This window comes from Pangasianodon hypophthalmus, chromosome 6, assembly GCF_027358585.1.
Source record: "Pangasianodon hypophthalmus isolate fPanHyp1 chromosome 6, fPanHyp1.pri, whole genome shotgun sequence".
Classification (NCBI taxonomy): domain Eukaryota; kingdom Metazoa; phylum Chordata; class Actinopteri; order Siluriformes; family Pangasiidae; genus Pangasianodon; species Pangasianodon hypophthalmus.
In genome coordinates, this window is record NC_069715.1 from 9319453 (window position 1) to 9334008 (window position 14556).

At 38.1% G+C, this 14556-nt stretch overlaps 1 protein-coding gene across 4 annotated transcripts in view; it reads left to right on the top strand.

Moving 5' to 3' along the window:
• Window positions 1-14556, top strand: part of srgap1a (SLIT-ROBO Rho GTPase activating protein 1a) — a 94236-nt gene that overhangs the window by 16542 nt on the left and 63138 nt on the right. The window lies entirely within an intron of this gene.

Consider the following 14556-nt stretch of genomic DNA (forward strand, 5'->3'; position numbering starts at 1 on the left):
GTGTACTGACTCTGCTACCCACAGCGGCTTGCTGTCTCATAGGTTTTGCTTTGTCTGTAAAAACAAAAGTCACACACTGTCAGAACCTGTATATCACAACTTTCCCATCTTTCCCTCACTACCTGATGCAGATGATAAAAACATAACGGTAAGAATAATTAGACAACTGAGCTACAGTTTACTGATTAATCTGATTAGGCTAGTTTCTTAGGCTACACTTTTTCTGTCTCAGTGAATCTCTGCAGTCAACAATATCCATAAGATGATGGCAACTTGTCGCTTGAAATTACAATTTAATGTGCTGTAGTTTCCCACTGGTGATTTAATGTGTTTTGTTGAAGCAGCGGCACTTGACAAATGATGCAGTGTGACCCATAATTTATGTGTTTGCAGTATTTATCTGTCAAAAACGTTTCCAATATAGTTTCTTCCAACGTTTTATATGTTGACCCATATTTATCCACAAAAGTTAAAATACTGCAGATAAATTACTTTTCAACTGCCTACATCTGCAAACATTTCAAATCAGTAATGCATTTTTTACAAATAATCACTTGGATGGAAACCTGGCTACTGATGTCAAACCGCTTGGCCCCGTGGCACTAAAACAGCTCCAAACCATGGCACATTGATGACCTTATTTCTTGGTTTGGTTGAGGTCCTTGTGTTTAAAATACAGTGTTTTGGTTTTCTCATTTAAGCCAGAAAGTTCTATTTTTGACTCATCTGTCCACAGAACATTCGTCTAGTAGTCTAGACGTTTGTACACTAGCTGTGCTACAGTAGACTGGTTATGCCAAACTCTTTAGAAACTTTTTCTGAGTTCCTTAGAAATTTGCTTTGAACAAAGCATGGCAAGCATTCACAAAATTGTGTGGTGAAGACCAGACTTTAATAGTGAAGACCCTGGTTTATGTTTAAAAAAAAAAAAATAAAAATCAGGACCACCCAACTCGCCTCCTGATTGTTATCACATTGATTAAATCTCCAGACTCTACTTATCCTCTTGTCTAAACTGGTAATCCTAGAAGTACACATATTTTTGCTGACAGTCATTTTGTGTTTGATCGTTCTGTGCAATAGAAATATAATATCTGTATAATTGCAGAATTTTATGCAGTATCTGTTGTATTGCTGATATCAATATCTGAACTACTACACATAATATGGCCGTTTTTCTACAATTATATCTTCATGTCTTTTTGGAGTGTGGATGTTTAGGGCTATTGGTTTGTGTTGAGCCAGGCAGAGGTAGTTCAGTGACTATCAGAGCATGTCCATGAAGGCCTGGACAGCAGGTGGGACGAAAAGCAAGAGACTGCTGATCCGCTCTGAATCCACAACCATGTGGTTGGAGCCTTCAGTGATCCGTATGAAGTTTATTTTGGGTTAGTACATGATGTTTGTGTGGATCAAGACATTTAATTTGTTATACATACTTTTTATATTACACATATTGAAATTTCATTTGCAGTGCATTTTAGTCATGCATGTGCTTTTATAGAGAACAACAGACATGGAAAAGAGTAGAAGATATAATATTCTTATATACTGTATACATGGAGATCTGGGAAATTCAGTCAGAAGTCGCTGCTGCTGAATTCTGGGAAACGACCAGAAATCTGGGTTTGACCAAAATCTGTTTTTTACGCCCATAGTAATACTTTGAGATCTCTACATTAAGAAAAGAAAGACCTTCTACCAAAACAATATAGATGGTTTTTTTTTTTAGGTTTCTTTCTAACCTTGCCTTTGCTGTCTGCCTGCAAAGATTATGTTGTGTATCTTTAACAAACACAGAAGTAAATGCAGTCAATAAACCTAGCCAAAAAACCCTGCTACCTAGATGTGCTCTTCTCATAATTTGATTTGAGTATTTGAAAAGTTACAATGAAATTTTCTCCCTTTTTAACTTTTGAAGGTAACCAAATTTTAAAATGCTGTACTTTACTTATGGTTGAGACACATGCTATTTCAGTTCAGGGCAACCTGTAGCTTTCAGCTTTATATAGTTGAAATGTCAAAATTTGACCATGTGAACGGTTTTTCCAGGCTGCCACACATGGAAAATAGAAACTGAAAAAATGAGAGATCATTTGGGTCTTTTAGTTCTGACTAGTCATAAGACCTTCCCATATACAGTCAGGTCCATAAATATTGGGACAGTGACACAGTTTTGGTAATTTTGCCTCTGTACACCACCACAGTGGATTTGAAATGAAGCAGTCAAGATGTGACTGAAGCGTAGTCTTTCAGCTTTAATTCAAGGGGTTTAACAAAAATATAGCATTAACCGTTTAGGAATTACAGCCATTTTTTACAGAGTTCCTCCATTTTCACAGGCTCAAAAGTAATGGGACAAACTAATATAATCATAAATATTAGGATTATTTTTATTACTTGGAGGTAAATCCTTTGCAGTCAATGACTACCTGAAGTCTGGACCCCATGGACATCACCAAATGCTGAGTTTCCTCCCTTGAGATGATTTGCCAGGTCTTTACTGCAGCCATCTTCAGTTGCTGCTTGTTTGTGGGTCATTCTGCCTTCAGATTTGTCTTCATTAAGTGAAAAGCAGCTCAGTTGGGTTGAGGTCAGGTGACTGACTCGGCCATTTAAGAACATTTAATTTCCAAGCTCTTGGACTGCTTTCACAGTATGTTTTGGGTTGTTATCCATCTGTACTGTGAAGTGCTGTCCTATCAGTTTTGCAGCATTTGACTGAATCTGAGCAGAAAGTATAGCTCTGTACACTTCAGAATTCATCCTGCTACTTCTATCAACAGTCACATGATCAATAAACCCCAGTGACCCAGTTCCATTGGCAGCCAAACATGCCCATGCCATAACACTGCCTCCACATGTTTGACGGATGATGTGGTATGCTTTGGATCATGAGCCCTTCCTTTCCTTCTCCATACTTTTCTCTTCCCATCATTCTGGTACAAGTTAATCTTGCATCAGAACTGGTCAGGCTTTTTTTAGAGGTCTAATCTGGCCTTTGTGTTCTTGAGTGTTACCAGCGGTTTGCATCTTGAGGTAAACCGTCTGTATTTACATTCATGAAGGTGGCTCTTGATTGTAGACTTTGACAATGATAGGCCTACCTCCTCCGGAGTGTTCCTGACTTGGCGAGATGTTGTGAAGGGGTTGTTCTTCAATAAGAAAAGAATTCTGCAATCATCCACTTTAGTTGTTTTCTGTGGTCTCCCAGGCCTTTTGGTGTTGCTGAGCTCGCCAGTGCATTCCTTCTTTTTAAGAATGTACCAAATTGTTGATTTGGCCCTCCTAAAGTTTCTGCTATCTCTCTGATTGGTCTGTTTTGGTTTTTCAGCCTAATGATGGCCTCCTTCACTTGCATCAACACCTCTTTGGACGGCATATTGAGAGTTCCCATGAACAGCTCCAGACCTTTTATCTCCTTAATTTATCATGATATAAGGAGGAAACAGGCCACAGCTGGCCATGAAACTGCTTATCAGTCAGTTGTCCCATTACTTTTGAGCCTGTGAAAATGGAGGAACTCTGAAAAAATGGCTGAAATTCCTAAACGGTTAATGCAATATTTTTGTTAAACCCCTTGAATTAAAGCTGAAAGTCTACGCTTCAGTCACATCTTGACTGCTTCATTTCAAATCCACTGTGGTGGTGTTCAGAGGCAAAATTACCAAAACTGTGTCACTGTCCCAATATTTATGGACCTGACTGTATGACTTGAATATGAATAATCCTTTTGTCACTCCTAGAAGAAGATGACCAGGTGTTGATAAGCTGAGGAGATATATTCTGTTGAAATATATAGCCAGCATTATGCATAATAGATTGTCCTTTGTGTGCCTGTGTGTGTGCATGTGTGCAGGTGTTTGAAGAGTCTTAGTACTGCACAGGTGTAAGTATATTGGAAAGAGAGAGTGTGTGTGTATATGTGTGGAAGAGCATATAGAATCATGAAACTATGCAGGTGTGTGTCTGAAGGCCCTGTGTGTGGCCTGTTGGACCTACTAGGTCTCACCCAAATCCCTCCAGCGATGAACGTTGGGGATTTCTGAAACTATTCCTCACTTTAAACCTGCTCTCTGGAGCTTTGGAGCAGTTTAGTGGTATCATAATGCTCACTGAAGTGGTGTGGTTTTTAAGAACTTCTTTTATCCTGTCCAATTCAGAATATCCTTTTGATCCTCAAGTACGGATGGGTGCATGATTTTAAGAATGGAAGTATACGTCGGGATTTGTTTATAGTGTGTTCTGGATGACTAGATGCTAGTGGTGAAAAAAGAGCTAATTACAGGAGATCCATCAGCTATTCACTTCCGTATAGTTTACCACATAAAGTGAGCGAATGTCCCACCGGGCAGGAAAGATGTGGGAAAGAAGTCTCTTATTGCCGTAACTTGTCTTAGCAGGTTCAGTCCTCAATCTGGCCACAGTTGAGACACGTTCCTGGGGCTGAAATGTGATATGTAGCCCTGTTTTATCACTCTCCACACTGACATCATTCTCCAAACAAAAGTAAAGTGCCCGATGTCGTCATGAGCAAACAGCATACAAATAAAGCTTCTGTCTGTTTTTTTTTCTTTTCTTTTCATTGTGTGGCACATGAGCCCTCAGTTCTGCTACACACCATGTACTCAGCAATGACCAACTTTTCAGCTGTCTCAAGGCACCTATTAAAAATGCAGAATGATCTTATCTTGAATCAATTAACTGAAACCATTTTCAGCAATATACTGACCAGCCTTGATACAGTGCCTTGTGTCACATTTGGGTGGCACAGAGTGGTGGAACTATCTAGTTTGCAAAATTATCTACAAATAAACAATGTAAAAGTTGATTTGCATAAATATCTAAGCCCACTGCTGTGAAACTGCTGAATTAGTTTGGTGGTGGTTCAAAACCAAGAATCTGAATTTGGAAGAATGGCCCAGTTAAAGCCAAGACCTCAATCTGAGACTTGAAAATTGCTGTTGTTCAATGGTTTCCATCCAGTCTGACAGAGACCGAGCAATTTTGCCAAGATGTATAGGCAAAAATATCAGGATCCAGATGTTTAAAGCGAAAAGTGACATAGCAGACAAGTTATATACTAGTCTATACAGCTATACTTGTAACCAAAGGTGGTTCTACCAAGTGTTGGCCCAGGGGGCGAATACTTATACAAACAACAGATTTCTGCTTTTCTTTGTTTAATTAATGTTTGTGTCACCATAAAACAATATTTCACAACTTCAGATGTTAGACATATTGTGTAAATTAAATGGTAAAAGTCACAATGAAGCCCATTTCGGTTTCAGGTTATAACACAGCAAAATGCAGAAAAGGACAGTGGGGGTGAAAACTTATGCAAGGCACTGTAACTTTCTGCTATTAAAGGAGCTCACATTTGTCAGAAGTTAACATGATGCACTGTTTACTATTTTATTATTTCCAAAGCAGATCTAGATCTATTTCTAGATCCTCAACCTACCACTGGATTTCAGCTACAAACGTTAGGTCTGAGATAGGAGTCAGGCTGACACTGTGAGCTCAGGTAAAGTCTGGATCCAACAGGCTCTTATTCACTGTGCAGTTTGAGCATGTACAGCACCGGTTCCAGTGGTATTTCCTCCTGGACACGGTTTGCTATGGAATGCCTACAAACCTGGCTTAGCATAGATAGAAAAACATGCTCAGTGCAGCAGAACTGTGATGGGGTGGCTTAATGCCTTAAAGATAGATATTCACTTTCAGTGAATAGGTATAGCTGTCAGTTTCGCTTAAAAATTGCATTACAATTTTAATTCTTTAAAAAGATTTAGTATTGAAATTCCCGTTAGTAAGACAGAATGCATGACTTTTTCTTGAGCGGATAAAATCACAAAAAGGCAGTAACATAATTTATCATATACAATAATGTTTTGGATAAATTAGACTGATTAATCTACAGTAATGCTTCTTTGTTCTTGATAAACATCAACATCCTGCAACACATGGTTGAAGGGGTGGATAAATAGCTTCCTATACACGTTCCTATACAGCTTCCTCACTACATATGCTCACTACATAGCATGCAATATCACATGCTAGAACATGTCTAGTGCATTATATGTAAGAAATAAAACACAACAGGGTGTGCTGTTATAGGAAAATAATCAATGATGGTACCTCAGCCCACGTCACACCACCCCGTACATCCTGAAGTGTTTTCTTCCTCTTATATCACACAAAATTGCCAACATAAAACATCACATACTTTTTAACTATTTATAGCTACATTTAATGTTGTGAAATGTCCGTGAAACAAATTAGTTCCTGTAATCACTTACATTATAACAGCTATAGACAGTCATTCCTTCACCGGCTTCTCTTTTTCTCTATCTTAAAGTTAATGAGACATAAAAAAATGCAGCTTGTCATGGTACAGAAACCACAAAGCCATCTATTCTAAACACTTTTCCATATCAGAAAACTTAAAAGAACAGTCCTAACTCTGACACTCTGACACTAAGCGCTTATACTGGAGACTCCTTCAAAAAATGGTAAATAAGCGTCTCACAGGAAACTACATCAACCACATCAACACCTACATATGTTTTTATATGTTTTAAATGTATTATTATTGTTGTATGTATTTATTTGTATGTATTTATTATATTGTATTTATTTATTTATTTATTTTTGAGTGTCTGTCGTACAGGGGGACACGGCAGCTTAGTGGTTACCATGTTTGCCTTGCACCTCTGGGGTTGAGGACTCGAATCCTGCTTCCGCCCTTGCATGTTCTCCCCGTGCTTCAGGGGTTTCCTCTGCGCACTCTGGGTTTCTTCCCCCAGTCCAAAGACATGTGTTGTATTAGAACATATTAGAACAAGCGCATTAATATAAACCTGTTATAATAAAGTATGCCTAAAAGGCATTCATTCAGACCTATTTTACCTCTGAAAAGTTTAAGAAGCGTACATTTTGATAGGCAACTAAAAGTAGAAGATTAGATCCTAAACATTTGAAAGTGGATGCATGCAACAACAGAAATAGTATGAAAGTTTGAAAAGTATTCAAATAGTGAGATTTGTTCTGGCTCGTTGAAGGAATTTTTATACAATTCCAAGTTCTCAGTCAACAGGATGGAGATCGAGGACAACAACTGCAGCATATTTCTCACATGCACAAGACGCCATCGCTGACCCACTCCCTCACTTCCTGTCATCACTCTAGTCGTCCTTAGGTACTTCCTAGTCCCAATTTAGCAACACAGCAGATGGAAAAATAATTCAGAACCAAGCGTGGACGTTTTCGCTGTTTAGCCCTAGAGGTCTACAGTCTATTGATGAAAGCGGATATGCAGCGCTACTGTATACCACATGTTTAATCTGGCTGTAATTTCAGCCACCATCCCATATTTTTTGCTCCATGCATTCTGCGCTCTCCACCTTTCTCTTGGCTGAGGAGTTCACAGCCCTGTCCAGCATAAACAGACACGCAGGATATCACACCACAGCTGAACAAACACCTTTTCTTTCTGCTTGTTTCTCCCATGTCTCGTGCTCCTGCTGCAATGCTATGCTCCTTTATTTGGCTTTATTTGATGGGTCACCATCGTTATACACAGTGATTGATCCCTCACGCATCTGCTTTGTATAATCACTTAACACTTGGCCCATATGTCTGTTAAGCTCAGATGAGGTAATAATGGCAAAAATAATCCATATTTAACTGCAAAATACATTCTAATTTATTGGTGATTTTTGCTCGCTAATCCAGCACTAGACTGAAAATGATGGGAAATGCAGCAGAGGTCAGTAACCCACAAACCCAATTTGATTTGAGGCCTAAATAAACATAAGTAGTCTGAAATTTTTTTTTCATTCTTTCTGTATGTGTGTGTGTGTGTGTGTGTGTGTCCGCAAATGTCTCAGGAAATGGTAATGGGCTAATAGCAATACTGTCCCTACCCTCCTGCTGCGTCTGAAGTAGGCTAGCACTCAAACAAACAAATCTTTTTATCAGACTCCCTGTGTTTGGAAAGGAAGTCTAGAGTAAAGTAGAACGTATAATTTTAAATCATTAAAAACAGTCCGTGTAATTTACTAAGTTTAATATGCTCAGAAACTACTAAAATGGCTTAGAAACATTCCTACAACTTTACCCTTGTTTAAAAGACCAGGATCTATGAATTTAGATATGAATATGTCCCAAATGTCATGTCCCTAATGTCCTAATATGACTAGCATTATAACAGTTATAGCTAACTGCTAGAAAACTAGCTCTCATTCTCCCAGCTAGACACAAGTGGTATTTCAGTATCAAAGTCTTGAAATTCAGTGTAATATTCTCTGCAGTTTATTTTAACTGAATCCAAAGCTTTAAAAATATACATTAACAGCAAACACTAGCATTAGCTAGCTTAGCTAGTCAGCTGGCTAACTGCTAGTAGACTAGCTCAATTTTATCACAGCTAGACACAAGTTGTATTTCGGTATTAATGTTTTGAATTCCATCTTAATCTTCTCAGCAATTTATTTTAACTGAATCCAAATTTTTCAAAATATGCATTGGCAGTAGTCACTAGCATTAGCTAAATGGTCAGCTTGATAACTGCTAATAAACTAGCTTGTTTTTGTCACAGGCAACCAGAAGTAGTTTTTCAGTATTAAATTCTTGACAGTTTATTTTCACTGAATCCAAAGTTTTGAAAATATACATTTATAGCAGTCACTAGCATTAGCTATGTTAGCTAGTCCACTAGCTATCTGTTGATAAACTAGCTCTTATTTTTCACAGGTCAAATGTCTGAGCATTGATGTACATACAAAAAGAAAAATGTGACTTTTACATTGTGTTAACAAATCTGACCCAAACACTAATCAGAATCAGTCATAAAAGAAGAGTTAAACCACATGTTTAATCTCAGGGCTACACCTCATGGTTATTTCATGGTTAAGTCTGTAAACTCTGAGAAATTTGTTATGTTCAGAGCATCTTGCAGTATTGTTTTATATTATTCATAGATCCAGTGTGCTGCGAGGACTGTTAATCTGTTGTCCTCTCTGTAAAATGAGTAGATAACAGTTTCCATATATGAGCTAAAACTCAGAAAGGGCTATGACTGTCTCTTCTTTGGGATTAAGAAAGTGAAATCCCAAAGAGAGTTCTAAGAGTTATGAAGCCATTAGCAGGAAGCTTAGTCAAAACACTGTCAATTATGTTTTTCTTTGTTTTTATAATTGAACCATGCCACACCACAATGTATCTTCAGTATTGCTCGTTTCATAGTTGTATTTGTCATTACACAATAAAAATTAAACTATTAATAAAAAGCTTTAAAATGGGTAGTTTCAATAGGAATGTATTCTTGCTGTTTCTGAGTGGCTAGTTTGTAAATATTGACCTGTAGTTGACTCTAATGTGACTTGGGGCCAGTTTGGATCTTACTGACTGAAATGTGACTATGAGCGTGTCATGTTACTCGGGTATCACATGCCAAAGTCCTGATGGGAATTCCCTCAAATGGTGACTCTCTCTCTCTCTCTCTCTCTCTCTCTCTCTCAGTAACTTCAGTTAGAAGATAAAATGACCCAATGGAAAGTAAAAGCAAATGTTGTTTAACATATTGTGTGTACGGTATCCTGGGAAAACCCCTCACAGGGTGAAATTTTGGTACTTTACACGTTCTGTTTATATATATATATATATATAATATAATATAAAACTAAAGGTTTAAAAAAATTAACTGAAATATGTTTTACTTGAAATCCTGAACTGAAATATGTTTTACTTGTATATATTTATATCAACCAGAAGTAAAATTATAACATTTTAAACTCTTTTTGGGGGAAAAGGAAAACATTTAAAATTTACATTCTGACTGTAATGAAAGTCAGCAGCACACTGATTTCACTCTCTGAAACTATTTATAGATTTATTTTGCCTTTAATTTTACAAAATATAAAAATAATAATGTCTATCTTTATACCTGTCTTTATTCATAAGCTACAGGTTTGTTAAACTGGCTCCTTATCTACATAACATGACCTTTCTAGAGAGCCAAGGCAAGATTAGAAGGTAAATAAAAACATTTCTACATCGTCGTGATGAAATATATTTATGGTTTTGTAAAGCTGGGACATCAAAGTATGTTATAGGCATGTAGTATATATTACAGGAAAAACATGATTTTGGTTTAAACCAGCTGTTTAGCTGTTTGTCAGAATTCAGCTGGTGTCTGATGGGTTTCCTAGCCCCATGCATGAAAAAAGCCTTTACGGTCTTTATTGATAGCATTACATTATCTGTTTTTACTTATTTATGAATGTTTAATTTAACCCATATGAATATCAGGTTAATCTCGCATCCAGGAGCATCTTAAAGTGAGAACTGTATCTGTCTCTGAGTACAATAAAAAAAACAAACAACAAAAAAGATTTTTTAATAAAAAAAAAAAAAAAAAAAAAAAAGTAACTATTTCTCTGGCAGTTATTGGAGCTCTTTTGTTCTGTGGTAATAACTAATTACTGTTCCTTATCTCTATAAATGCATGCTCATACACACAAAGTTAGTGCCCACTATTTGCTGGTAATATGTGTTATTATTCTTTTTTTTTTTTATGGAATGCTGAAGCTTCACTAAATATACATGAAGTATTTTTCCATCCACAGCACATTGACCCAGCACTCCAAAGCTTTTGACCTTGTGAGCAGATTTTTAAACAAATTTCAGTGATTCTGACATTTATAATTAGGCTGGTGTGTGGATGTTTTTTGTTCGTTCGTTTGTTTGTTTGTGAGAGCGTAGGCTGTGATTCCCAGCAGTGTTGTAAAGTAGATGGTGATCTGGTGCTGGACAGCCCTCTACATTAAGTGTGCTCTTGTGACTACTGCTGCTATTTCTGGTGCTACTGATGCGCCCCATTATCATGACGGATTCTGGTATGTTATGGCCCAGATAACTGGCACACACCCAGATGAGCTCGCTAGATCCTGTGAAAAGTGTGTTTCTGGTGCCAAACAGCAGCAATTAATGAATGGGAAAGAAGTGCTTCACTGAGATTTGCACTGTAGACCTGGAACTTTGCAAAAAGTTTATCTTCATGGTAATATTAGCTCTTGATGTAATCTAAAGATTGCATTTCCTAAAATCAGTTTAAGCCAAGTCTCATCCTTGCTTCAGTGGATAATCTCAGATTTGTACCTGAGAACTGGTGCTATAATCATAAAGATAACAGCAGCCTGTTGAAACATCCTTTCAACACTTAGTACTGTTTGACCTTATAGTACACAGTTGTAGAAGAGTAATGATTTATAATCTCACTATCCTCAGTCACCTCTGGCTCTACATCTGGATTTCTGTGAAGCCACTTTGTGACAGTGTATATACAAATAGAATTGAATTTGAATTAAAAAAACATCCTGTATAATACACTTTTTGCTCCGGGGCAAATAAAGGGCAGCTTTACTTTTCTTAACAAAATCCCTTTTTTATTATCCGGCACATCTGCCATCAGAGGAATAGTCGAGTGGCCACTCAGGACCTGTTTCCCATGATGAAAGGGGTGGTGGCTAGTTTCCCTTTGTTTAGTGTGACCTTCAAAGGGGATACATCAGATACTATTCACAGGAACAAACAGCCTTTTTGTTCAAGCATCAGGCGCTACAATAATGTCCACTGAGCGGACATGGTCTTACTGGACACCTCTCATTACTCCTTCTGTTAAAAGTACACTGTTAAACCACTCACCACGTTGACTCCCACCACCGTAACCTGCTCCATTTTTCTCCATCCTGCTCCTTTGAGCTATTTTCTTGTGTTGTAGCTCAGATTTTTAACTCCAGAGTTACACTACTTACACTTCTTGTTTGTGTAGGACTAGATGGGCGCACAGGTGTCCTCAACTGTCTCTGTTTGAAGTAGATCACAGGGGCTTTGATCATGAAGGCACACACACACACGCACACACACATACGCACACACACACAGGCAGTATGACACCGCACAGATGTTTACCATACAGGTGACCTCATGGGTCGAGGAATTTTCTTTGTCTCTGAGGGCTACTTGATACCAAGAGGTGATGAAGGACGAGAGAGGCAGAGTAATCCTTAAGCCATTGCTTTGAAGTGGCAGTAATATAGTCGTTTTCTCTATTTCTAAATAGAGAAATCGACTACATTACTGCAACTTCAAAGCAATGGTTTAATGGTTTAAGGCATCGTTTTGTCTGTGCAGTATTGGTAGATATGTTTGTTTAGGTTTTTTTTTTTTTTTTTTTGGGAGTGTGCTGCTTATCTTTTGTAATATGCATTTGATATGTACACATGAGATTTTGGAAATTTGACTTGATTGACTGTTGAACATTATATCCACACTGTTTTATCCATCGATGGCAAGGGACACCCTGGACAGGGTGCCAGCCCATCACAGGGCACAATCGCATACACACACACACACACACACAATTTAGAAATGCCAGTCAGCCTACAATGCATGTCTTTGGACTGAGGGAGGAAACCAGAGTACCTGAAGGAAACCCCTGAAGCACAGGGAGGACACGCACGCTCTGCGCACACAGGGCGGAATTTGAACCCCTGACCCTGGACGGTGCTAACCACTAAGCCACCGTGTCCCTACACTGTTTTATATAATACTTCAAATTGGCAGTTCATCTCCATTTCAAAAAGCAGCTCAAGTAGCCTTCATGCTTAAAGGCTAAAAGGTAAAGGTTCAGGTTTAAAGCGTATACATATATGAATGTTCTGGGACTAGGTTTATCTAAATTTCCCTGCTTTTCTTGAGTTACGTAAGGCTTTTTGGTTGCTTGTCCCTGCCTCTCAGTGGGACTAGTGTTGAAGTGGGCAATGTGACAAAAATATCATACCACAATACTTAAGACATCTTCATGATATCACAAAATATAATTATCATTGAGGTTCTGCTAACAAAAAGTGCCAACACTGGTCACTGTAGGTTCAGAGATTAAAGTATTTCATGAAGAAAAGTAAACAGTTTGGTACAAAAATAGTTTTTAATATCCAGTTCGTTACATTTTACAGTGAGTCACCGACACCTGTCAATAATGGCGAGTTGTAGAGAAGTGATCACATTCTTCTTCTATCAAATTATCAATAACATATCATCGTATTGCCCAGCCCTAGACTAGTGTCTGGTTATTTAAGCATGTAAAGCAACATTTCATTGTGATAAACATATGGAAATGTTTAGGTTTTGGATGCTAATCATTTGGAACATTTCAGAGTTGATTAAAGTAGAGCATTTCTCAGTGGCAGTGTAATTAGCCCAGAAGCTTCACTGGGAGCTGACACGTGTCTGGTTTCACACAGAGCCTTCCGCTGGCTTCCTTTAGGCCATGCCTGCATTTGTGCAAGGGTTGGAATAAAGCTTGTTTTAGTTTAATCACTTGATCTTAAAAAGACTAACAAAGACAAACATCTCTGGCACAGTAATACACACACTATCATGAAGACTAATAATACAATTATCTTACTTTGACAGTTACCAGATTACTCAAGAAGTCATGTAAACAGCATACCCTGGTATATCAGATTATTTGATTTCAAGCAGGCCGTTGTAGACGTCTGCATTTAAGTCCAATAATTAAGCCTTTCCATCTTACTGATGACGTACTTATGTACTTACTACCATCAGTATCATGATTTATGAGAGATCTCAGTTCTGCAGTTCCTGGCTTAAATCCTTGTTGTCTGTGACAGTAAATGTCGCATTCTTATTAATTCACATGAATTAGCTTAGTTAAAAGCCTCAGTTTTTGACAGAAGACATTCAAAAAGTTTCTTCCCCCTTTTTTTGAGCACATGCACTTTAAGATCACCTCATTAATCTGTTTCCTCCCGTAGTGGAAATGTCAGGGTCTGATGTGGCACGTTATGGGAAATCCATTAAACATGGCAGGCCTCTCAGGGGAAATGCAAGAGCAACTGCATTTAGTGTGTTTAGTACAGTGTAGAGTAGTGGGGCTTCTGGGAGCCGCAGCCTTAATGAACTCTGTTCTTTATATTCTTTATGGCAGGTGCGCTGTTACATGAGGGAGTGGGACATGGGTCAGCTAGAAAAGCTACTATTAAGTGTTGTGATGTCTGGTTGCATTTCTGCCAATGTGTGACTCTTGACTAATACATAAAGACACAAACACACACAAGAGATGGTCAAAGCTGCCAGTCTGAGTTCTATGCGAGAACATGATCTAAGCTTAACTGTGAAATTTGTATGTAATGTTTATGGGGTTGCTCTGGTGGTGCTTAGCTGTGGAGAAGGGAATTTTTAGTTGCCTGGTGGATAAGTAGGTTTAACAACCAGAAAAACAAAAACCCCTACTATATTACTGACTTTAATGAAACAACAGTTTTCGTTTGCTACATATGGTTAAATGTACTGCGCTTAACCGTAACCATAGTGTATGCTACTCATTCCGATTCCCTCCAAGCCATCATATAACTCTCCTGCTTACTTCAGGCTGTCACCTCATGGTTAAACATATCGAGAGAAAATAAAAACTCTAGCCTAAGTTACTATTTCTTGCAATGCGAGGAAAGAGCACCGCAGATCACA